Source organism: Callithrix jacchus, chromosome 3 (genome assembly GCF_049354715.1).
Source record: "Callithrix jacchus isolate 240 chromosome 3, calJac240_pri, whole genome shotgun sequence".
Taxonomy (NCBI): domain Eukaryota; kingdom Metazoa; phylum Chordata; class Mammalia; order Primates; family Cebidae; genus Callithrix; species Callithrix jacchus.
This window is the reverse complement of record NC_133504.1, coordinates 47,986,446-48,010,438: the sequence shown is the minus strand read 5'-3', so window position 1 is coordinate 48,010,438 and position 23,993 is coordinate 47,986,446. Positions and strand designations below refer to the sequence as shown.

At 41.4% G+C, this 23,993-nt stretch overlaps 1 long non-coding RNA gene across 1 annotated transcript in view; it reads left to right on the top strand.

The window, feature by feature from the left end:
• The window catches only part of LOC144581734 (uncharacterized), a 120,198-nt gene that overhangs the window by 49,919 nt on the left and 46,286 nt on the right, over nucleotides 1–23,993 (top strand). The window contains exon 3 of the long non-coding RNA XR_013532865.1: nucleotides 18,586–18,708. This is a non-coding gene — a long non-coding RNA (uncharacterized LOC144581734). The remainder of the gene's footprint in view (nucleotides 1–18,585; nucleotides 18,709–23,993) is intronic.

The window sequence follows — 23,993 nt, the reverse complement described above, 5'->3', positions numbered from 1 at the left end:
AGCAATCATAAATCCTCCAAATTTTAGGGCCGCCAATCTATTAGCAGCTTCCTTAAGCACCTCATAACCTGAGTAACTACCTACTCTTAACATTTTTCTTAGGGAGTCGGGACTGAAAAATCTTTTAGAAAATAGAGCTGAGGTCATTCTTCTACAACTACGTCCTGCTGAAAAGGGGCATCAAGGTCCTTCCTCCTTGCTTGTTGTCTAAAGGACTTTCCACGTGTTGTTTTATTCTCTCCAGATTATGTTCAGTCTCATTATATTTTAGAGTTACTAAAGCTAACCTGTAACTCTCTCATCACCAAAAGATATGGGGGGTTTAAAACAGCTTTGAATCTAAAAAGTTTTTATTTCTTGTAAACTTCTGATGAATAAGAACTAGGGTCTGATTCTCTTTTCCTTCCTAGACTTTTATTGGTTTTAGGGCCATAGATATTTTTCAAAGTTCTTTTTATTCAGCTCTTAACATCAGCCATACTGTTTTTGGTTGTGGTCCTACTAGTTCTCCATTTCTCCAGACAATAGAGTTGTTGATCTCAGTATGTATAAATTCTAAGTAATTGTAGTTCTCTATCTGCAATCTGAATTCTGTTACTACAAGAGGAGTGACTGTTGTAATCATTGCTAAGTATCCCCTTGGGGGACCAATAATCAATAATAATTCCATAGGAATTGTTGCACAGTACCTCAGCCTCTATTGCCACACAGAATTCCCATATTCATGTTCTTAACTTAGAGGACCATTCTTTATTTGCATCAAGGTTTTGATGGACCAAATCTTGTTGCTTTATTTTCTAAATTATTACAGAAAACACTAAGGCCAGAGATCATTAAGGGAAGGAAACAATATATGCCCAATGTGTGAAACTTCCTTTTACTTCTATCCTGACTCCAGCTGTCCTGTTTTCTTCAGGTGTTCCTCTACTACTTGTGAAAGCTTTTTTAGTTTGACCCCAAGTCAGTGGTGATGTTTGGTATGTTCTCCTTGTGGGAACAGCAGAAAAAAAGAGACTTGCAGAGGACCCCCTCCCCACCCAGTCGCAGAAATGGTGAGACTGATATCAAGGTCCTCTGCAAGTCTCTTTTTTGATACCTGGCTTGTAGTATGACTTTAAATGTCTGATGGTACCCAACACCAGTTGTTGATTTGGACCTACAAAAATACAAGCAAATCCTCTCCCCCAGGTTATAACATTACCTTTTTCCCAATCCTTTGTGAGTGGATCTCACCACGAGATTAATTGCCTTACAGTTTATTCCTTGGATCGTTTATTCAGGTGTTGTTCAGTAAAAAAATTTTCTAAAGCCTCCAGTTTTTCTTTTGTTAGCGCCCGTTGCTCTATCCATATGTTGGTTTGTTATCCATTTCAAGGCAATAGGTTCTGGAGACTTAATAATGGCCCCCATCAAAAAAGCATATCCTAAATCCTGACCAGAGTTTTGTCCTTTAATTCCTAAAGATTCCCTTGGGCTCTGCAAATTTTCTTCCAATCCCATCTCAGGCACGTAACTCTTGTCCCACATCATTTGATGGCCTGTTTTTGGCAGGTGGTGGGGGGGGCGGCTACATGATTGTTCAGGTATTAAAACCTAAGCTCCCCATTGCTGCAACAAATCAATTCCCCACAAGTTAGTGGGAATTTGCATCACAATAGGCTGAATTGTTCCAAGCTGTCCCTCAGGCCCCTTACAAGTTAGAATATGACTACTTGGATACACTTCAGAGGGCTGCCCTACTCCAAGCACGTTGAACTGAGCATTTTCCATGGGCCAAGAAAGTGGCCAATGTTGGAACAAAATGATAGAAACATCTGCTCCAGTATTTACCAATCCTTTAAATTTCTTTCCTTGAATTGTAATCTCACATGTAAGATATTTACCAGTAATTTCATTTACCCAATATGCTGCTGTCTTGTTTGTACCTCCAAATCCTCTTGTTCTTTTACTTTCATCTTTTCCTATTTTCTCATATGTCACACCAAAAGCTTTGCTATTCATTCCCCAGGCTCAGCACTCCAGGGAATGGAAGAAGACACTACAATTTGAATTTCCCCTGTAAAGTTCGTATCAATAACTCCTGCATGAATTCTAACTCCTTGATCAGTAAGACTAGATCTTCCTAGAAGTAAACCTACAGTTTCAGGGGGTAAAGGGCCACAAACTCCTGAAGATTTTTTTTTGCAGTGGCTCTCCCAGTAAACTGCTTACTCTTTGGGAGCTGCACAAAGCTGCTGCTCTCCCAGCTGCAGCAGGGAACAAGCACTGTATAGGGATGAGGGAATAGCTTGTACTGAGTAGGCTCCAGCATGGGCCCCTCAACCCGTTTCCCCAAATCAGATCGATTGGAAACAGCCAGTAGGAAATAGCTACGTTCTTTAATCCTAGCACAAACAGAGACTCAGGCCTATCCTGGCTAATGGCCTGCTTAAACTCCTTCAACAGTTTGAAGGGAAGGGATTCAAAAGCAACCCAGACTTGCCCTTGCTGATCTTGAGGGTGTACAACAACTGGAAGTTGCCATGCTTCCAAATGTCCCTTTTTTAATCACTTGTTGAATTCTGGCTTGTGTGAAACCAGTTACCGTAATTCTAGGAATACAAACGCCTGAAGTGGTTACTACAGTTCTAGGAATACAAATGCCAACAGAAGCAGAGGTAGAAATATTGGGAGGACCTGGCCCATCCTCAACAACATGCTGAGTGGGGACTGATGGGTACACCTTTTCCTCATTTGACTTTTCATCTTTTTGCTCTATAATTTCATTTTTTTTTTTTTTTTTTTTTTTTGAGATGGAGTTTCGCTCTTGTTACCCAGGGTGGAGTGCAATGGCACAATCTCGGCTCACCGCAACCTCCGCCTCCTGGGTTCAGGCAATTCTCCTGCCTCAGCCTCCTGAGTAGTAGCTGGGATTACAGGCACACGCCACCTTGCCCAGCTAATTTTTTTGTATTTTTAGTAGAGACGGGGTTTCACCATGTTGACCAGGATGGTCTCGATCTCTTGACCTCATGATCCACCCGCCCCAGCCTCCCAAAGTGCTGGGATTACAGGCCTGAGCCACTGTGCCTGGCCCTATAATTTCTTTACATAATTTATCACACTCCTTCTCCTCTCCTGAATCATCTTCCTCCTCATCGGTCTGAAACAGCTCCAGGGCAAAACACACCAAAGCCCAAATGGACTATACCAAATAAGCCCTATGTTTACTTGATTTTTTTCCCCCACGTTATGCCAATATGACTGAGCTCCCCCAGCTGCACCCTGGGATATTTTTTCAAATGTTCTCAAGCTAATCCTGAGCTCCCTGAGCTAACCCTGGGAAATTTTTTCTTTTCCTCTTCCAAACTCTCCTAACTCACCTGGGGGAGTTTTTCATATGTTCCTGGGATACCTTCCGAGTTCCCCAACTTGTCCCGGGGATTCTTTCCAATAGTACTCGGGGTACCTATGGTTTAGCCTCTCTTTTCTTTGTTGTTCTGGCAACACTTCATCCTGAGTTCGAGTCCCCACACTTGGGCGCCACTTACTGTATATAACTGCCACTTACTGAGATCCAGCTCAGTCGGGACATTCCCCACCCCAAACAGGCTGAAGGTACTGAGAGGCAGACACCCAGATAGCCAACAGACTGGATCTAGCCTGGGAACCAGCAGCCTGAGAGCCTGCAGGGTTGCAAGTCTCTAGACTGAAGGCCCCAAGCAGCCTTTCACCCATGTATTTATTTGCTCTTAGGCAGGTGATTCTCATTAATACACAGGTGTTCTACATATACACATAACTCAGGAATATGCCAGTTAGGCAGCTGTTACCCACCTACCAATAATTACAAACTAAAAGTATCTTCCACAAGGGAGCCATGGGGGCAGGGTAAACTTAATGCTTCTCAACACCTGTCTAGGTCTCTATTCATTCTTCTATCAAACATTAAACAAGCACTAGTGTGATCAGTGAATGTATCAGGCACAGTGGACAACTGTATATGCATAAGGCAAGACAGTGCCCTTTCCTCCAAAAGGTTATAATTTAGAAGCAAATAATGTCTGTATATAAGTAAACACAATAAAAGAAATAAAGTAATGAAATCCACAAAAGAGGTATGAACTGTGCTATGTTAGGTGAGAAGAGCATTCCCCACACTTCTTGATTGTGCAGCCCATTAATAAAATTATTGCACACCTACTAATATATATTTTATATAAATTATGTATATGTACTATGTACTAATATGTTGCATACATTATAATTGTGTGCATAGAGATTAGAATATAATGTAAAGATGAAATAGGCTGTATTTTTTGAAATGATTTTAATTTTGTTGAACTATATAAAACTTTTCCTGGTCTGTCAAATATGATATTAATAACCTTTTTAGTGATAGCATTGTGGTTTTTATGTTGGTCTTATTCCATAGTCAGTGTTTTGTCTAAAATCACTGATTTAAAGCTTATATTGGGAAGATGGGGAATATCATATCTGTTGTTCAATTTTTATTTGTGGGTGTCTACATTACTACTATAATTTTAATTTGCAGGTTCTTTATAAGATAAATGTTAAGTATGTTGTGAGAGCTTAATCAAAACTAGATGAGACTATCCAAATATCTCCATAATCTGTAATACATCACAAGAGTTTGAAAATGAATAATGATGAATAGCTGCCATAGCAAACACTTCCCCAGTGTTTAATTCCAAATTTTTGAGGGCTACTTTCCATGACATCTGTGTCTGATGCATAGGCCCAGTGAGAGTCTTAGTGTCAATCTGTATATTAAAATCAGCAATGGGTTAATGGATACAAGCATATAGTTAGATACCAGGAATAAGTCCTAATGTTCAACAGCCAAATAGGGTGACTATAGTTAACAACAGTGTATTGTATATTTCAAAGAAGAGGGGATTTAAAATACTCCCAAAACAGAGAAGGGATAAATATTCAAGGTGATAGATATGCAGATACTCTGACTTGACCAATATATATTCTATACACATAACAAAATATCTCATGTACCCCATAAATATGTATAAACATTATGTATCAATAAAAAATCAGCAACTCTTATTTCTTATTTTTAATGAGAAATATAACTTAAAAAGATGTTCTATAAAAAGATGTCCAAATATTTTCTTCCCATACTATGGCAAATCATTTGCTTTTCTCCTGGTGGGTGTGTATGCCAGTTTGGAGACTCTTACATTAGAGGACATGAGTCTCTCATATGTGAACATGTTAGTGAAAACTTCACATAAGAGCTTAACTTTAAATGATGCATAGAAACTGGAGGAGAGTTGGCTTTCAGAAGAGAGTGAATGCCATGTATACTGCCATGAAGGCATGGAAGTACAGGATATGCTTGAGAATTAATGAAATGTTTGTTACATTGGTGGATCAAAGGAGAATTGTGGGGAATTGGAGCCAGAATAAAAAGGTACTTACCTAAGGTAAGAATTTTGAACTTTATAAAGTAAACTTTAGAAGGCATTATATATATTTTGAACTGGGAGGTGGTATTTTATCAAGAGAAGCAACCTTTTCATTTATTTTAACTTCTCTCTTCATCTCTTGAAGTGAAGAGTAAGTGGCCCTTCCCTTACTCTGCTTTTACTTCTCTCTACAGCTTGTTATTGGAAATCACTAGTCCAGTAGTATATAGTGACTGGGATGAGTTGGAGGGGAATTCAACAAATTAAGATGCATGTTATATGACCAGTGAATGGTTTAAGTCAGAGGCAATGCTTTAATGAACAGTGCTGGTGACAGAAATGAAGGCAAAATTGAGGACTGTTTAGTGAAGGAAGAGGAAAACCACATCTCTGTTTACAAAGTTTTCAGCCCGTGTAAGTAGGAAAGTGGGGATCAAGAGAAATGAAAACACTGGGAGAAGGGCAGATTTGAAGGAATCTTGATGATGTGCCTAATATTTAGCTAAAGACACTCAAAATAAATATATAGGGAAAGTATTAAAGAAATCAATAAGATTAATGAGAGAAACAGGTTAAAGGGAGAAGTTCAGAGACAGTGTTGGAGAAATACCTCCTAATATTTTCTTTTCTTTTTTTTTGAGAGAGAGCGAGTATCTGGCTCTGTCACTCAGGATGGAGTACAGTGATGCAAACTTGGGTCATTGCAAACTCTACCTCCAGGCCTCAAGCTATCCTCCCACCTCAGCCTCCAAAGTATCTGGGATTATAGGCATGGGGCATCATGCCTGGCTTTTTTTTTTTTTTTTTTGTATTTTTAGTAGAGATGGGTTTTCAACATGTTGCACAGGTTGGTTTCGAATTCCTGAGCTCAAGCAATCCACCTACCTCAGCCTCCCAAATTGCTGGGATTAGAGGTGTGAGCCCACTGTGCCTGGCCCCTAATATTTTAACCTAGCATTTCCAGTTGCATTTGGGACTGAGGAATCTTTACTTGTAGCCACTTGATTCAACTACTAATGTCTGGTGATTGTCTCACTTGACAGATGCTTTTCTATTAGTTAAGTAAAGTTAATATGTTTTGAGATCAGGTTTCAATAATCTTAGGGAACTAATTCAAAAAACTTCTATACTAAAACAGCTTAGGGAGAAAGGGGGCCCAAAAGAACTAAGTATGCATTTAGAAAATATAGAATAACAAAAGGCAGAACAAAATAGAAGTTCCTAAACACAGAACTGTTACAGTCACAGCAAGGCAAGCCCATAGACTCCCCCCCTCCCCATTCTCCCCTGCTAAGCTGAGCTCACAGCAAAAAAGAGCCTCATGGCTTGCAAACAGGGCACTTGAGTTCCAGGATATGGTCACACCCAGCTCTCAAACCCAGGACGGTGACCCAACTAAGCAGGATGTTATCACTTAAGAACTAAAAGGTGTTTTTTCTTAGAATAGCACCCAGCCACCTGCAGACCCTCTATATAATCCCCATAATCTGTAAATCAGGCTGTTGCCTTCACTACCCATGGTGAGGCAGCCAACCTGACAGGTTGAAATAAACTTGCTAAACCTGACCCTGGGTCTGCCTCTCCATCCTTTTGGTCAACCTCACATTTTGGTGCTGAAACCCGGGATGGGAACAGGTGCTGGCTGCTCTTTCTCTCTCTCTCTCCCTGCTCCCATGGCTAGCACCCCCATCCTAAACCCCTTTCCAGACCCAGGAGGGAAGCCCCAGACCTGCATTACCAACTGCGGTTATCTCCATCCAAATCAGCACCTCCTGGCCAGTAAGTTGGATGGAGGTTTGCCTCTGTCCAGGTTCCTCGATCATCTGTTTTCTATCCGAAAGTCCCAGCATTGGGCTAAGGACACCCTTCTGGCCCCAGGGACCTCAGTCCTGTCATCTTGTGAATGTCCAATTTGACAGTTACTGTTCCGAATTCAAATGTCTTAGGTGAAGGGCAGAGGATGCGTTCTCCTGTTTTTTTTTTTTCTCTTTAGCAGCCTCCTCTTCCGGCCTTTCACCATGGGGTCCAGACAGTGCATTCCATTTAAAGCTATCCCCTTAGGATGCCTCCTTCAAAATCTGGACACCCTTGTCCTCTGGTCTAAAGTTAGGCCAGAGAGATTAATTTTCTATTGCAACACAGCCTGGCCCCAGTACAAATTAGACAATGGTTCTCAGTGGCCTAAAAATGATACTTTCAATTTCAACATTCTCCAGGAGGGACCTTGACAATTTCTGCCACCGCAACAGTAAATGGCCTAAGGTTCCTTATGTTCAGGCTTTCTTTACCCTCTGCAACCGCCTTTCCTTCTGTCAGAACTGCTCCACTTTCCAAATCCTCCTCGCCTGCTCAAAACCCCACTCAACCCCTCCCATTGCCTCAGTGGACGATGCATCCTCTTTCAACCTGGCTGACTTCTGTCCTCCCCAACAATGCTCAGAGCCTCAGCCAGAACACCGTGACCCTCCACCTTACATCCCTGCTCCAGCTCTTCCCTTGTATGCCTCCTCCTGCAATCCCCCAGCTTCCAATTCTGACTCTTTTCCATCTCTACTGAACACCCACTTCCAGACCCAGCATCCCCCACAGCCAGCTCCCTTACTTCCCCTTCAAGAAGTAGCAGGGAGGGAAGGCATAGTCTGCATTTATGTCCCCTTTGCTCTATGCAATCTCTCCCAAATCGAAAAGTGCCTCAAGTCTTTCTCCTCCAATCCAGACACTTACATCAAAGAATTTAAATATCTTACCCAGTCTTAGGAACTTACCTGCCATGATCTTTAGATTATCCTCTCCTCCACTCTCCTCCCAGAAGAGAAGGAAAGAGTGAGGCTTGCCTCACAGGCACATGCTGATGACCTTCATTGGCAGGACCCTACTAAACCTGTAGGGGTGGCTGCTGTCCCCCCGAGAGGAACTGGTTCGGGACTATCAGCCTACAGATTCCAGCCAGGCATCTCTTAACCATATAATTACTTGCCCCATGGCAGGCCTTAACAAAGCTGCCCTGATAGCTGTAAATTTTGAAAAACTCAAAGAAATTTCCCAAAAGTCAAACAAAAATCCTGCCTAGTTTCTTTCCCACCTTACAGAGGCCCTCCAAAAAATACACCCATGTTAATCCAGCCCTTGAGAAGACAATGTAGTTCTTAACACCCATTTTATCTCCCAGTTTGCTCCAGACATCCGGCACAAACTTTAAAAGGCTAAAGATGGCCCTCAAACCCCACAACAAGACCTCCTTAACCTGGCCTTCACGGTTTTCAATAACAGGATGAACAAAGTAAAATAAACAAGGCCCAAAAAGATCATGCTAAATACCAGCTTCTAGTAGCAGCCATTTGCCAACCTAAACAGCCTGGCTATGGTGCCCAGGGGCACAAAAGACCCAGTAGCAGTGAACCTCTGGGGGCATGTTTCATGCATGGCAAGGAAGGCCATTGGGAGCGGGCATATCCCAATCCATGGGCGCCAAAGAGCCCTTGCCACATCTGCCAGCAGACAGGCCACTGGAAGTCTGACTGTCTTGTTCTCTTAGTGAGCAGACAGAGAAGCCTGTACCTCCAACCTGCAACCCCTTCGCCAAGACCAAAGGTGAAGAATCACCTGTACTCCCTACTCTGTTAGTAGCAGGTAAGCCAATCTCTTTTTAAAAATCAATACCAAAGTCACCTACTCGGCTTTACCTGAATTTTCAGGACCAACTCATCCCTCACAGGTCTCAGTTGTGGAGGTTAACGGACTCATCTTATATCCACAGGTCACGAAACCCCTTACTTGTTCCTTATTTAATACAATTTTTTTCACACTCTTTTTTTTATCATGCCTCACTGTCCTACTCTCATTCTAGGCAGGCACTCCATTACTAATGGTCCCCTTATTTACCACCTCCTCGAAGCTGCACACCTCCCAGCTAATGCAGAAGTTACACACTGCCGAGGACACCAAACAGGATCAGATGAGATCTCAAAAAGGAACAGAAAGGCCAACAAGGCAGCAAAAGAAGCCTCCCTTTCCTCTGCCCCTGTATCTCTCCTCCTCATTACCCCCACAATCCAACCCCAGTCTTCCCCAGCTAAAAATGCTTCACTACAACCAAAGGCCTCCTTCCAAGGAAACTGGATAGTACATCTCTTCACCAGTCCTTTCATATCAGTGCACGCCCCCTGTACCTTCTCTTTCACCCTTACTTCTCTTCCCCCCACCTATTTACCACACTAAAGAACAAAACCTCAAACCATCATGTTCACATTGTAACTTCCTCTCAAGGGAACCTCCACCCTCCTCCCATCCCCACAATTAGCTAAGAGGATCAATCCCAGGAGAAGACTGGCAAGAAAACTTCACCGACATGCCTCCTGTGAAAAGCACTAGGTTTCTTTCTACCCTTATAAACGCCTTCTCTGGGTGGGTGGAAGCGTTCCCCACCTCCTCAGAAAAGGCTGCAGTAGTTCCCCAAGTTCTTTTAACAGAGGTCATCCCTAGATTTGGTCTCCTGCACTCCATACAATCAGACAATGGCCCTAGCTTCATCTCCCAGATCACCCAACAGTCTCAATCCCTCGGTGTCCAGTGGAACCTGGATATCTCATGCCAACCCCAGTCATCGGGAAAAGTCGAAAGGGAAAATGGAATCCTTAAAACTCAGTTAACCAAACTCATTCTCAAAGTCAAAAGCCATGCACGTCCCTTCTGCCCATAGCTCTAGCCCGCATCAGAGCCAGCCCAAAAGCACCCTCCTTCCTCAGCCCATTTTAGTTAATGTTTGGTCACCCTTTCCTCTTACAAAACAGGCCCCCTCCTAACTCTCAACTAGGAGAATATCTCCCAACACTCTCCCTCGTCTGACACCTCCTCTGCCAACACACCGACCGGACCCTCCCAAGGCCTCACGAAGGCCCAGTTAAAACCAGGCTCTACTCCTAAAAGAATATGTTTTTTCTAAAAACCCTTAATCCCATAAGCCTTAAACCAAAATGGGAAGGCCCCTTCCAGGTTCTTCTCATTATGCTCATGGCGGCCAAACTCTCAGGACACCCTTCTTGGTGTCATCTTTCCAGGTTAAAACGGGCCCCAAGGCCCCCACTGGTCCGTCTACTCCTTCCCTGCCAACCACTCATCAATACTCCAGCATCATCCTTGGGCCAACCAGACTCCGCCTCACATCCATTCCAGAGGAACTGCCACCAGACAATTAGGCAAAATTACCCCCTTTCTATTTGTTCCTGCTTCTCTCTTACAAATCAAGTGTTGCAGCATCCCTAAATGGAAATTGCTTTCTACAACCTTCTTGCGGGAACTGCCTGACTCACTTTCTTGTTTGTAGTAGGTATATATACTGTAGACCCTCAACATGGAACAGCAAGCAGACAGCCTTCATTGCCATGGTTTTTGCCTAATCATTGCAGTAATAGCAGGAATAACAGTCGCTGGTAAATAACTACCCCATCTTTTTTGTAATGCCTTGTCTCTGTTCTTCTTATCGCTTCACTCTTCCTTCACTGTTTCATGGAGGATATTACATGGTTCTTCCCTGAAGAACCTACTCTCTCCTTATTTCTAGGTTGGATAACTGACCTTATCTTCCAAGGCACCCTGTGCGATTTCACCCCAGACGAAGTCCAAATTTTACCTTCATTTCATCTTTACCCTTTGCTTAGCTGCTCCCATCCACCCTCAGCAACACGTACCCCATCCCCTTGCCACACTACCTTCACCACACTCTCAACTCAACTCAGTTCCAACTAAACCAGTCCAACCCGGCTCTGGCGAGCAACTACTGGCCATGCCTCTCTGTGGAGGACACTGCCTACACTGCCATCTCGGTCCCCACACAGGACTGGATCCATACCCGAGTAACCTATCACCCCCACTTTCAATTAGGAGGACCTTTCTAGTATAATTTACAGCAACTAATACAACTCTCTGAATCCTTCACAGAACATAATAAACCTCAATCTCCCACTGGACGAAAAGTCCTGGTATTATGCCCGTATCTCACCTCCCTTACTCCCTATATCAATCAAACTCAGCCTCTACTAAACCCCATCACCACACAAACAGCTCTGCTTTCTCAGGCCCCACTGTGCTTTCAATGCCATTCCCCAACCAGCCACCTCCTAGGCCACCTGCCCCCCACCTCCAACAGTGTAACTTCACCTTACAACTCAAACCCTCCACTGATCCTACCAACCAAAACATATTCAAAACTACTCTCTGCTTTTCAAGCTACCTGGAACTCAACATCACCCTACTCCTTAATAAGAAGTCAGGCTTCTGCAATGGCAGACACTGTCCCTGCTTAAATCTCCATCCCTGGCTGCCCTCCTGTGAAACAGTCACCTAAAACTCAAGACTGTCTTCTCCACCCATTCTTTGCCAGTAACTCCTCTCACTGGATTCTGGTAGACATCAAACGCTTCTTATTACACTGGGAAAATAAAGCACTGCAGGGCCCTCAAACCCCTCATAATACACCCCTACAACCACTCACTGCAGCCACTCTCAGAAAGAGGTTAGGAGTGTGGCTCCTAAAGAACAAGAAATTTCCACATCTCTTCAACATACACAACCAATTCTGTCTGCCAAGCTAAGGTGTCTTCTTATGTGACACCTCCACCTATATTTGCCTTCCCACTAATTGAACCGGCACCTGTACCCTGGTATTTCTCAGCCCCAAAATTTGTATAGCCCCAGGTAACCAGCCCTTGTCCATCCTGGTCAACACTCCTATTTGACCCAGTGGGCGGTGCAGCTCATACCTCTGCTTGTGGGACTAGGAATAGCTACAGGAACTGCCAGGCTTTCCAGCTCTCTCTCCTACTATTACTCCCTCTCCAAAAACCTTACAGACAGTGTAAAGGACATGACCATTTCTACCCTTCAAAGACAAATAGATTCACTGGCTGCAGTTGTCCTCCAGAACCGCAGGGGCCTTGGTCTACTTACCTCTGTAAAAGGAGGTCTCTGTGTCTTCCTAGACAAAGAACGTTGTTTCTATCTCAACCAATCAAAAATAGCGCAAGATGTAGTCAAAAGACTCAAAGACTAAGCCCAAAAAACAAAAGAAAACAATTCTGCTGCCTGGCGCTCCTGGCCTGGCTGGTCTCTCAGCTCCTGGGCCCCTTGGCTGCTTCCCCTCCTTGGCCCTGCTCTAACACTCCCCCTCTTCTTGATCTTTGGCCCTCGTCTCTTCTGCCTTTTCACCCAGTTTTTGCAGAATCAGTTACAAGCCTTCACCCTCGGCACAATACAAAACATGATGGTATTCCAGCACTACCACCTTGCAAGCCAATCTCACCCCAACCAGTGTCCCTACTCAGCATGAAGCAGCTAGAAATGAATGGTGCCCCTTCTCCCTTTCACAATATATATATGTATGTGGTGTGTGTGTGTGTGTGTGTGTGTGTGTGTGTGTGTGTAAAACAAAAGGCTGGAATGAAAGAGTCACATCAAGGCAAGCCCATAGACCCCTTCCCTGTGCTCCCCTGCTAAGCCAGGCTCACAGCAAAAACAGCTTCACGCCTTGTACCTGGGTTCCAGAATGTGGTTGCACCTGGCTCTCGAACCCAGGATGGTGACCCAATTAAGCAGGATGTTAGCACTTAAGAACCAAAAGGAGTTTTTCTTAGAATAGCACCCAGCCACCTGCAAACCCCCTATATGACCCCCATAGTCTGTAAGCCAGGTTGCTGCCTTCATTGCCTGTGTTGAGGCAGCCAGCCTGGCAGGTTGAAATACACTTGCTAAACCTGACCCTGAGTCTACCTCTTTGTCCTTTCGGTCAGCTTCACAAGAACTACATTTGAAATGGAAATAATTTGAAATATCATCAAGGTTATATTTAAAGCTACTAACTCAAGTGATTTTGACAATACAAGCTAATAATATGTACTAAATATGTAGTTCCAGAAACCAAAAAAAAAAAAAAGTGTGGGGGGATGTTGGATTCTGTCCTGCAAGGGCGAGGAGACCCACAATGACGGCTGTCCTAAAGAACCCTTGTGAATGGTTGTTGAAGTGGAAGAGAGTCCAGATTTCTTGTGTGTAGTTCTTTTTTTCCTTACTGAATTGTTCAGTTTGATGGATTTGGTGGATTGTTTTGCTGTCATTAAACATACCAACATCCAAGACAGATTTTAAAAGAATTAGGGAGAATGGGTGAAGTGCTTAGGATTAACAAAAAAAAAATTCCAAGATCAAGTCTTGGGAAATAATTTGGGGTGGGGGAAAGGAATAGAGGAAAATATGTCTGGAAATTGGTAACAATATTACACTTAGTGGAAGGAGAAAGATAGTAATGAATGAGCATGCATCTTCAAAGTCAAAAAAGGAGTGACCTGAATTACAATTTTGTTTTGCTTTTTAAACTTGGACAGAGTACTGAGTACTCATAAAGAAAAAAACCTTGTCAGACTCACTCATTATGACAGTGAAAAGTAGGTTGGGAAGACTTGGTGCACTTTATTTCAATTTTAACGCATTTAAAATTATATTCTACATATTAAGGAATCAGATTATAGCCATTCTGTGGAGGCTGGCTGGATAGGCGACCAAACGTAGAGTGTGATAATGAAAATACAGGTCACCTTGGAAGAGGAGTGGTGTGGACACAGAGGTCAATAACTCAAGGAAAAAAAGTATATTGGTTAAGTTTGCTGCTAATGATGGCATAGATCTTAGAACATATGACCAGCATTATTCACGTGGACTTCTTGTAAATGTAGACAAATTGTATGAGACTCCCAGAGATCCTCAGTTAAAAGTATCGTGTAACTGGGCAAGACAATACTTACTTAAAGGGAGTCCTTACTCAGTAATCTTCCTTAAATTGGCTGATGAATATTTTAGGGGAGTTTATCAAGCAACGAATCCGGAAAGTAGCCCTGTAAGAGGCGGGAAGCACCACACTGAGAGGCAGGAATAGAAGTGCAGAAATCAGCAACCATGAGGTCATTTTCCAGTTATGTCTACGGATAGCCAGAAATGTCCTGGGCCCCATTTTAAAGCTTTGGATTTTACACAATAGTATTTAGAATACTTAGAAAAAAAACTTAGGAGTGAAAGTAAAAATAATCAAGAAATAAGATCTATGAGTACAGGTTAAAATAACTGATTATTCAGCTAAGCAAGAGAGGCCTGGGTTATTTAACAGTATTTTTTTAAAAGAATTGTTTCATTATTATTGATGATAAGCAACTAATCTCCATTTACACAGCAAGGGTCAAAACAAAAGGAAATGGGCCCAAACTGCAGTGTGTGGGATTTAGATTAAATATAGGGACGAACTGGCTGAGAAGGATGAATTACTATTGGAAGGATACGGCATTTCCTATGTGGGAGGTCTTTAAAAATAGTCTCTCAATTGTAAAGGCTAATTTCAAAATTAAATCCTGTCTGAATAGTAGGGCTAGACATTGGTGATTTGAAAGGTGTAGGAGAGTAACATAAACACTAAAGAGACCTTATAATCTTAAAATATAATGATTATCTTGAAATAATACTAGTTAGGAAGTAGAATTAGAAAATCAGAGACAGCTAATGTGTGTTGTGATTTATTCTTCTTTTATCTTTCTTCCTCCATTCATCTGGGCAGCAGTTTGGGCATTTGCCAAGCAAGTTATAATTATCTATTGTTGAGATTTAAATCTCTTGATTATGTAACATACCAGGAAAGACTGGATAGAGACATTGGGAAATTTCTGCTTTGAAGAACAGTATTAAAAACAGATTTCACTGCTCCTACAGTTTATCAGTTTATCAGTTTTTATTCATTGAGTAACTTCTAATTGCCCAGTAACCAAACTAGATGCTGTGGAAACATAGAAGGGAAACAGGACATGACTTCCAGCCTTTAAGAGTGTATGGCGTATATGGAATAATTTGATAAACACATGAAATTTAGCATAAAATATGATGCACAATTACAGAATTATGTGATATGTGATATGGGCTGTTTGCTGGAAGAGTTGGATAGTGGGCATTTGGACAGGAGGTATCATAGAGGAGGTAGGTTTTAAAGGATGAGAAAGAAATACAGAGGAGGAGGAGTATGAGAAACATAATTTTGGGAGGATAATTTGAGCAAAGGGATAGAAGAGAGAATATACGTGCCTCTAAAATAAAAGTTAAAAAGTAAGATATCGGCCGGGCGTGGTGGCTCAAGCCTGTAATCCCAGCACTTTGGGAGGCCGAGGCGGGTGGATCACGAGGTCAGAAGATCGAGACCATCCTGGTCAACATGGTGAAACCCTGTCTCTACTAAAAATACAAAAAAAATTAGCTGGGCATGGTGGCGTGTGCCTGTAATCCCAGCTGCTCAGGAGGCTGAGGCAGGAGAATTGCCTGAGCCCAGAAGGTGGAGGTTGCAGTGAGCCGAGATTGTGCCATTGCACTCCAGCCCGGGTAGCAAGAGCAAAACTCCGTCTCAAAAAAAAAAAAAGTAAGATATCGTTTGTTGTTACTATTGTTATTCATCCCTTAAGCTGCAAGTCGGACAGTGGGCATTACTTCCTGGAAGGCTGTCCTTTACTGAGCAGTCTGCATCAGCATCGTCTGTGTGCTTGCCTGCCCCATCCCTAGACCTCTTCCACAGCCCATCCTGCTCTGCATGGTGAGCCTAGGCTTTCATATCTGTCTCTTTTCCTGGGCTGTTATTCACTTTCTTTTATTTTTCTTCCTTCTTTTTCCCCAGAGTCTCACTCTCTTGCCCACACTGAAGTGCAGTGGTGTGATCTTGGCTCTCTGCAACCTCCACGTCCCAGGGTCAAGTGATGCTCATCATTCAGCCTCCCGAGTAGTTGGGATTACAGGTGTGCAACACCACACCTGGCTAATTTTTGTATTTTTAGTAGAGATGGGGTTTCACAATGTTGACCAGGCTGGTCTTGAACTCCTAACCTCAAGTGATCTGCCCACCTCGGGCTCTCAAAATGCTGGGATTACAGGTGTGAACCACCATGCCCAGGCTTTATTCACTTTTGTACCTCAGTGTCCATGAGCCATCTATCAATGGTTGTTGAATATGTCGGTAAGTGAATGAATAGATAGTTGAAAGAAGGATATAAACCTATGAATTTCTACATTATACTCTTTACCCACTTCCCTACAATTACAAATTACTACTACTGATAATTAGTAGTTATTAATACTAAAAAAGATTTATCATGACCAAACGATCTGTGGAAAATGTAACAAAGGTGTATGGTTAGAAATTTCATAATTTGTAATAACTAGTGTCCCTCAAGTAAGCTTTACAAAATGGGTTGGCATTCATATTTCAAAATTTGAGGGCTACCATTAGCCATATAATCTTAACAATCATACTGTAGTTTATAGATTAATTCACAATAATCAACACATGAGATATATCACATAGTCTAATTAGTTTTAATGTTTACTAACTATTTTTTAACTTTTTCTTCTTAGATTCATTGGCAGTAAAGGTAGAGGGATAAAGGGATAAGAATCTGGAAATATGACAATTTATTTCATATTGCCAGATGCCCTCCTTTGAGGGTTTGGATTAAATGGCCTTGAAAATCCCATCCCTTGTTATTAAAAATTCTCTGAGCTCATGGATCTATGATATAGCTGGGATTATAATCTAATTTTCCTAAAGCTAGACTAGTGGTCTTTCCATTAAAACCATATCATTTTATTATTCATGTGACTAGTCACTATTTTTAATTGTTTATTGACTAAACTATTTTTTCCTGACCAGAATCTCTAACATGGAACGATGGCAATGGAGACTGTCAATATCTGAAACAAAAATAAAATGGCACCACTAAGATATTTCACGTAGAAATAACATGTGAGACCCTGTAAACTATTAGTTAAAAATACCCAGCAGCACTTGTTAGTTATCAGTGTAACAATTCAAAGGACTCTAGTGTGTAAAGTAATCTCTTTTCGGGGCAAATTATTTTATTATTACATACTTTTTATATTTAGACATCAAAGAAAAAACAATAAATTTATTTCAGATAGAAAATCCAAGTATTAGAATATGTATCCATTAAAAAAATCAAATAGGTCTATTGTATTTGCTTTCATCCAGGGCTGGTTGTTTCTGAGGAAGAGGCATTTGAAGCCCATAATTGTGTTAGTGAAATAGCTGGAACACCACACACAGTATTCCAGGCATCTAACGACCAAGTGGGTTAGCAGATCAATTACTTAAAAATCAACAAGCAGGGATGAAATTAGCCATGGCACATTCTGTCTGCTACTCACTCTCATCTATTAATTGGATTGGTTAGTGACTGAACTGTTCCATCATTTAGCAATTGGAGTTAATTAACATAGCTGGCCAGACTGTACTATGCTATGGTTAATTGAGACATACACATGACCCCAGCCACCCTGGTTCAGAGAGTAATGGCAAAAATAAGATGATCAAGGCACTAATCTGGTAAAATGATCAAACACTGAAATATCCATCTCAGTTTTGCCCTCAGTATTCTAAGGAAAATATTTCCATTCCTGTTCTTTTCTGCTATAATTTGTAAAGTTGGCATTATTTGTTCTAGAAGTCTGTAGAACATACTTCCCTCCTTTCCTTATGATAATATCGCTATCTCTGGTGGCCATAGGGAATACTGCCAGTATTCTGGTGGTGTAACACAGTGGCCAAAAACTGTAGAGTTAAACAAACCTAGGGAAAGTCTGATCACTCACTTGCTGCATTAATGTTTTTGTTCTCTACAATGGAAGTTACACTATCCACTTCCTTAGGTGGCAGGGACTAGCAGGGATGATGAAGGTGAAGGCCTTAGCACATAGAGAGTGAGGCAGGTAAATGATCAATTTATTTAGCTCTTTGGGTTAAGTGGTGATGAATGAAGACAACCAGAAATAGTCACTTTTCTTTCCATTATCATTTGATAGTTTTAACTTAACTTTTACTAGAATTTATTGTTTCCTGAACTGCAAAATGATATATGTATATGTGAGGCACTCCAGGAAATGAGGATGAATCGAATTGTTTAGAAGCAATAAAATTTATTTTCCTTGTTCATTGTCTAATTATCAGGTGGTAAAAGGAAAAACAGCCATAACAATAGCCAAGTAAATAAAACACTGGTCTTAAGAGTCTTGCTACTTGAAATGTAGTTTAAAACTGATATACATTAAATTAAATCATGTCCTAATCTTTTGACAGACTCATTTATTGTGAAACAGAGTGTGAGATACACTGGATGCAGAGAAGGTCAAAACTGAATTGGAAGATTTTATCCAGCTCTGGCTTCTACAAGTGAGGGGGAGTAAAGACAACCCACGGAAGGTAAAGTGATAAGACTCAAAGATGCCAAGAGGCTGGAGAGAGGCCTGAGAGGAAATGCTAATGGAATTGTGATTAGAAAGCCTGGAGAGGCGTTGGATCATGCAAATACTATAGTCATGAAAAGAGCTGAGATTCCATGTACAGCAGGAAGGCAGCCTTTAGGGCCTAGAGGGCCAGGCCAGACCAGGAAGTGCTGGGATGGAGCCCTGCTTCTTCACTTAGGGTCTTTAATTCTGCTCCTCCGAAGTGATGAAGTCCCTTCTCACACATCTGTCTTTCCCTTCCTTTTCTTCTCTGTTTGCTGTTTACTCCAGTATGTCTTGGTGGAAATATTTTAAGATTTGCAGCTAGAAGTTCTGAATGTGAGGTTTCAGCAGGTCATTACTACATGTATTAACTTGAGCCAGTTCTCTGAGTTTCATCTTTAGAAAAAAAATGAATACATGTTTTCTCATTTGTACAAGGAGGATAATAATATCTGGCTCACAGGGTTTCTGAGAGAGTAAAATGAAATAAAAGATCAAAGAATTTCTTCGTAACATGTAGAGTAAATATGAGTTTTAGTATGATCAATGAATTTCCTCAGTCTTTACACCTTTGCTCTCTCCCTTGGAATTCCAAGTAGCGGATGCTGGAAAACACAGATAGAAAAGTCTCACCTTTCTTTCTAAGGTAGCTTCTTATCTCTAAGAAAAAGGCTTAATGAGTGGCGACTGGATCTTAGGCTCTGCTAGGCTTCACACCAGTCTTAAGATTTCGGGACAAACAAGCCTTCATGTATTTCCACTGTGGGGTTGTTTATTGCTTTTCTCATAGTCCAGAGCAGCCACTATCCTCTTCTAACTCTAACTGTGAGACTCTGGAAATTTTTAAAAGTATAAACTAAGGACGAGAACAATTTCAGGGGCATGATTATACTGATGAGGCTTGGGCAGTAAGCCCATTTGAGGTTTACCACCACCAAACCTTGTTCCACCTATGCAGCAGCCAATGTGGATTTAATCCTGCAGGTTCATGCTTTGGGAAAGAGGCGATCAAAGAAAGCCCACACCCAGGTCTCCGTCCAGGAGGGCCATGGCCACGGTTTCCATGGTGATCCCAAAGGAGGCCTGCCCTCTGCTTCCTTGCTGTTTCAATTGCATCACCTGAAAGACACAGGGCCAAGTCCTAGCCGCACTCTCATTACTCATGCTTCTCTAAAATCACAATAAATGCAGACTTAGCTCTAACCTCATAACACGCTCCAACATTTCCTGGCCTGCAGTGGACCACATTCCTTCACAACGGGACTTATGATCTGATAAAAGACCACTACAGATTTCTGCAGTTTCCTCATGGTCAAAGCCAGAATTTCATAGGAAGATAGAGAATCACACTGATTTTGTCCTTGATCTATTTCTGTCTGAAGGGACTGTACTCATTTCCTAGGGTTGTCATAACAAAGCACCACAAACTGGATGGCTAAAGACAACATAAATTTATTGTCTCCCAGTTCTGGAAGTGAGAAGTCCAAGATCAAGGTGCTGGTGGAGTTATTTCTTCTGAGGCCCATAGCCTGTGAGGGAGAAATCAGTCTGTTCTATGCTTTCTTTCTCAGCTTGAGGGGATTGCTAGAATCTCTGGTGTCTGGCTCCTGTCGTGTCGACTTGGTCTCTATCTCCAGCTTCACATAGCATCCTCCCTGTGCATGTGTCTGTATCCAAGTTTTTGCTTGTTTTACAGATTAGGGGCCCGTCTTATTCACTTACTATCTCCCCAACAACTCTATTTTCAAGTAACGTCACATTCTCAAGTATGGATGGTTAGAACTTCAACATATACACTTTAGGAACTCAATTCAATCCATAACAGAAATAAAGTTTTTTAAATACCTTGATTAAAATTTATAGAGTGTTCAATACAAGCATGGTTGTGGGCAATCTCAACATTGCTTAAAGATGTAAATTAGGAATGGTTCCTGTCTACTAAGAATTTACCTCTTAGTTGGAACTAAACCCTCTATCTGAATTGAACACATATGCAGAATATTATCCAATAGATGGAAAGAATCTGACCAAAATTAATAGTAGATATTCAACTTAAGTAAGAGAAAAATATTTGAGATCTTACATAGGAGCCAATATGGAAAACAGAGAAAGCATATTTGCTCTGTTTCAGATAAGGTAGAGGATTTAGAGTCCCTTCTGCCCATTTCTTTTTATAGCAGCCATGGAGGCTTCATGGAAGAAATGTAATTCAATAGAACTCCAGAGAATAGTTTGGAAAGGCAGAGTTAAGGAGAGGGAGAATAAGCATACAGTATGCGAGCAAAATTTTGGAGGTTGGAATATGGAAGAGGTCTTTAGAATCTAAAAACCCGAGCCTTTTGGAGAACAGTGGAAGCAAATGTAGAAAAATAGATCAGGGTCCTAGGATGGAGGATTCCCATCATGGCTTGACTGAGTTCAGATCCTTGAGATATGTGTCAGGGGATTGGAAGCTTTGCTGGCCCCCAATAATCTCCATATACTTAAAGTTGTCTTATTTTCTTGCCTGTACCTGATTCTCATTTTGATGGTTCCCACTCCCTAGATTCCCTTTACTTAAAAAGGCAAACATTTAAGCAATCTGAGGATTGGGATGGGATTTTACAGATTTGTGTCTGCACTTCTGTGCTTTACCATGCAGCATAATTTGAAAAAAAATTACTAACAAATTCATGTGCATAATATAGAATTATGGATTTGACCAGGATCAGATAAAATTATGGAAAGGACGCTCTCAGGACCTGAGGTATAATATTGTATTTTATCTTTACAGATTTCTAAGAAAGAGATATTGAACCTAGATCTGCTTGACAATAAAGTCTATGCTCCCCCTCCCCAATATTATTATTCTGGAGAACAGAAAATACAGAAATCTAATAGTACCAATGCAAAGTAAACGCCTTTGGTCATATCCTAGGTCAGAATTGAAAAAAGTAGCAAAAATAGAAAGTTTGGGGTCTGGGAAAGCCTGAATTCAGGCCATTCAATATAGATTGGACTTTACTTAAAGACCATGACCCAATTACATCTTTATTTAAACATGGCCTTCCATGATCACTCTTGACCCAAGGGAAGAATTTTCTTACTCTGAAATGCAATTGAGTAAGTGGGAGTCATGTCTCTATTGTCTCCAGCAATCCCATGATGTGGAATGATCCTCATGTGCTTTTATCATGCTTGTCTGTCTGCTGCTCCCTACATTCTTGTCCCATTCATCCTACTCTCATAAGAGATACTGTGTTTTGTTTAGTTATGTGCACATTATTTTTGATGTGCATATATAGTCCATATGTCATATAGCCCAAAGTGATTTAGCAGAAGTGCAGGTCAACTGCTGCCTTTAGCATGATGCTCACTGGTGGTAGCAGGAAATGGGTCCTGAATGATGCAACAAGCTTTGAACAATAATTGCCTTTTTCTTCTAAAGGATGTTCAAAATGTCCTTCCATTGCCAAAATTTGCCGAACATTGACCTAAAAAAGAGAATGCAGCCACTATAGAAACCGAACATGGAAAAGTCAGGTATGAAAGAGAAAGCCACCATATCACATGCTATTTACATTAAATAGAAGACAGGTAACTAGCATTTCACAAAGTACACTAAAAAAGCTTGCCACAGAACTCAGCTGATCCATTTTCACTATTCATAGACCCTACATGGAGCAAACACATGAACAAGAAACAGATGCTCAGAGAATACATTGCATTATAAAGAAAAAACAATATAAACATGCAATTCTAAAATAAAGAAAGGTATTGGAGAAATTGCTTTAAAAGAGCTGTAACTGTTGTGCAGTTTCATTCAGACAGACTCCAAAGCTGATAGGCAGAGCACTCTGCTGAACCTGTGAGGTCTGAACCAGGAATCTGACACAACAGGGAAATTGAATTGTAGATATACTTAGTTTGGGTTTACTGAAATTTATTTCTGTAATTCGCTATCATTTTCATGAATATTTAAGTTATTGTTGTCTCTCCTGGTGTAGGAAAAGCCTGTATTCAGAAATTCAGTAACCCTGCTCTGTGCTGACCCATGCAGCACTATGACACAGAGGCACAGGTGTATCAGGATATAAATATGTTCTCTAGTGGTGGGAACATGGAGTCTGTAGTGGAGGAGAAATAAAGTGTTAAATGTAACAAAGTCAGAGAGTGAACCAAATAAAATGTTTTCATATTTTATAGTTTATATAAGAAGTAACCTGAATGACCCTGCATTTCCACTTATGGGTATATATCAAAAATAAAATTGGAATCAGGGCCTCAAAGAAATATTTGCACACCTATGTTCATAATAGCATTATTTACAATCATCACCAAGAGGTGGAAGCAACCTGTGTGTTCATAGACAAATATAGGAATGTAAAAAATGTATTATATATACAGTGAAATATTATTCAGCCTTAAAAAGAAAGAAAATTGGCTGGGCATGGTGGCTCACGCCTGAAATTCCAGCACTTTGGGAGGCCATGGCAGGTGGATCACTAGGTCAAGAGATGGAGACCATCCTGGCCAACATGGTGAAACACCATCTCTATCAAAAATACAAAAATTAGCCATATGTGATGGCATGCGCCTGTAGTCCCAGCTACTCAGAAGGCTGAGGCAGGAGAATCGTTTGAACCCAGGAGATGGAGGTTGCAGTGAGCTGAGATCATGCCACTGTACTCCAGCCTGGTGACAGAACAAGACTTCTTCTCAAAAGAAAAAAAAATGGAAGGAAATTCTGACACATGCTACAGCATAAATGGACGTTGAAGACATCATGTTAAATGAAATAAGCTAGTCACGAAAAGACAAATGCTGTATGATTCTACATCTATGAGGCACCTAGCAGTCACCTTCAAAGAAACAGAAAGCAGGATGGAGGCTATAAGGAGCCAGGGGGAAAGAAAAAGTGGGAGTTGTTTAGTGGGTGGAGAGTTTCAGATCTGCAAGATGAAAAATTCCTGGCCATCTCTTTCACAACAGTGTGAATATACTGAACACTAGCAAACTGTACACTTAAAAATGGTACGCTTAAGATGGTAAATTGGCTGGGCATGGTGACCCATGCCTGTAATCTTAGCACTTTGGGAGGCCAAGGCAGGTAGATCACCTGAGGTCAGGGTTTCAAGACCAGCTTGGCCAACATGGCAAAACCCCATCGCTACTAAAATTAAAAAATTTAGCCGGGCCTGTAATCCTAGCTCTTAGGAGTCTGAGGCAGAAGAATCACTCGAATCCAGCAGGCAGAGGTTGCAGTGAGCTGAGATTGCA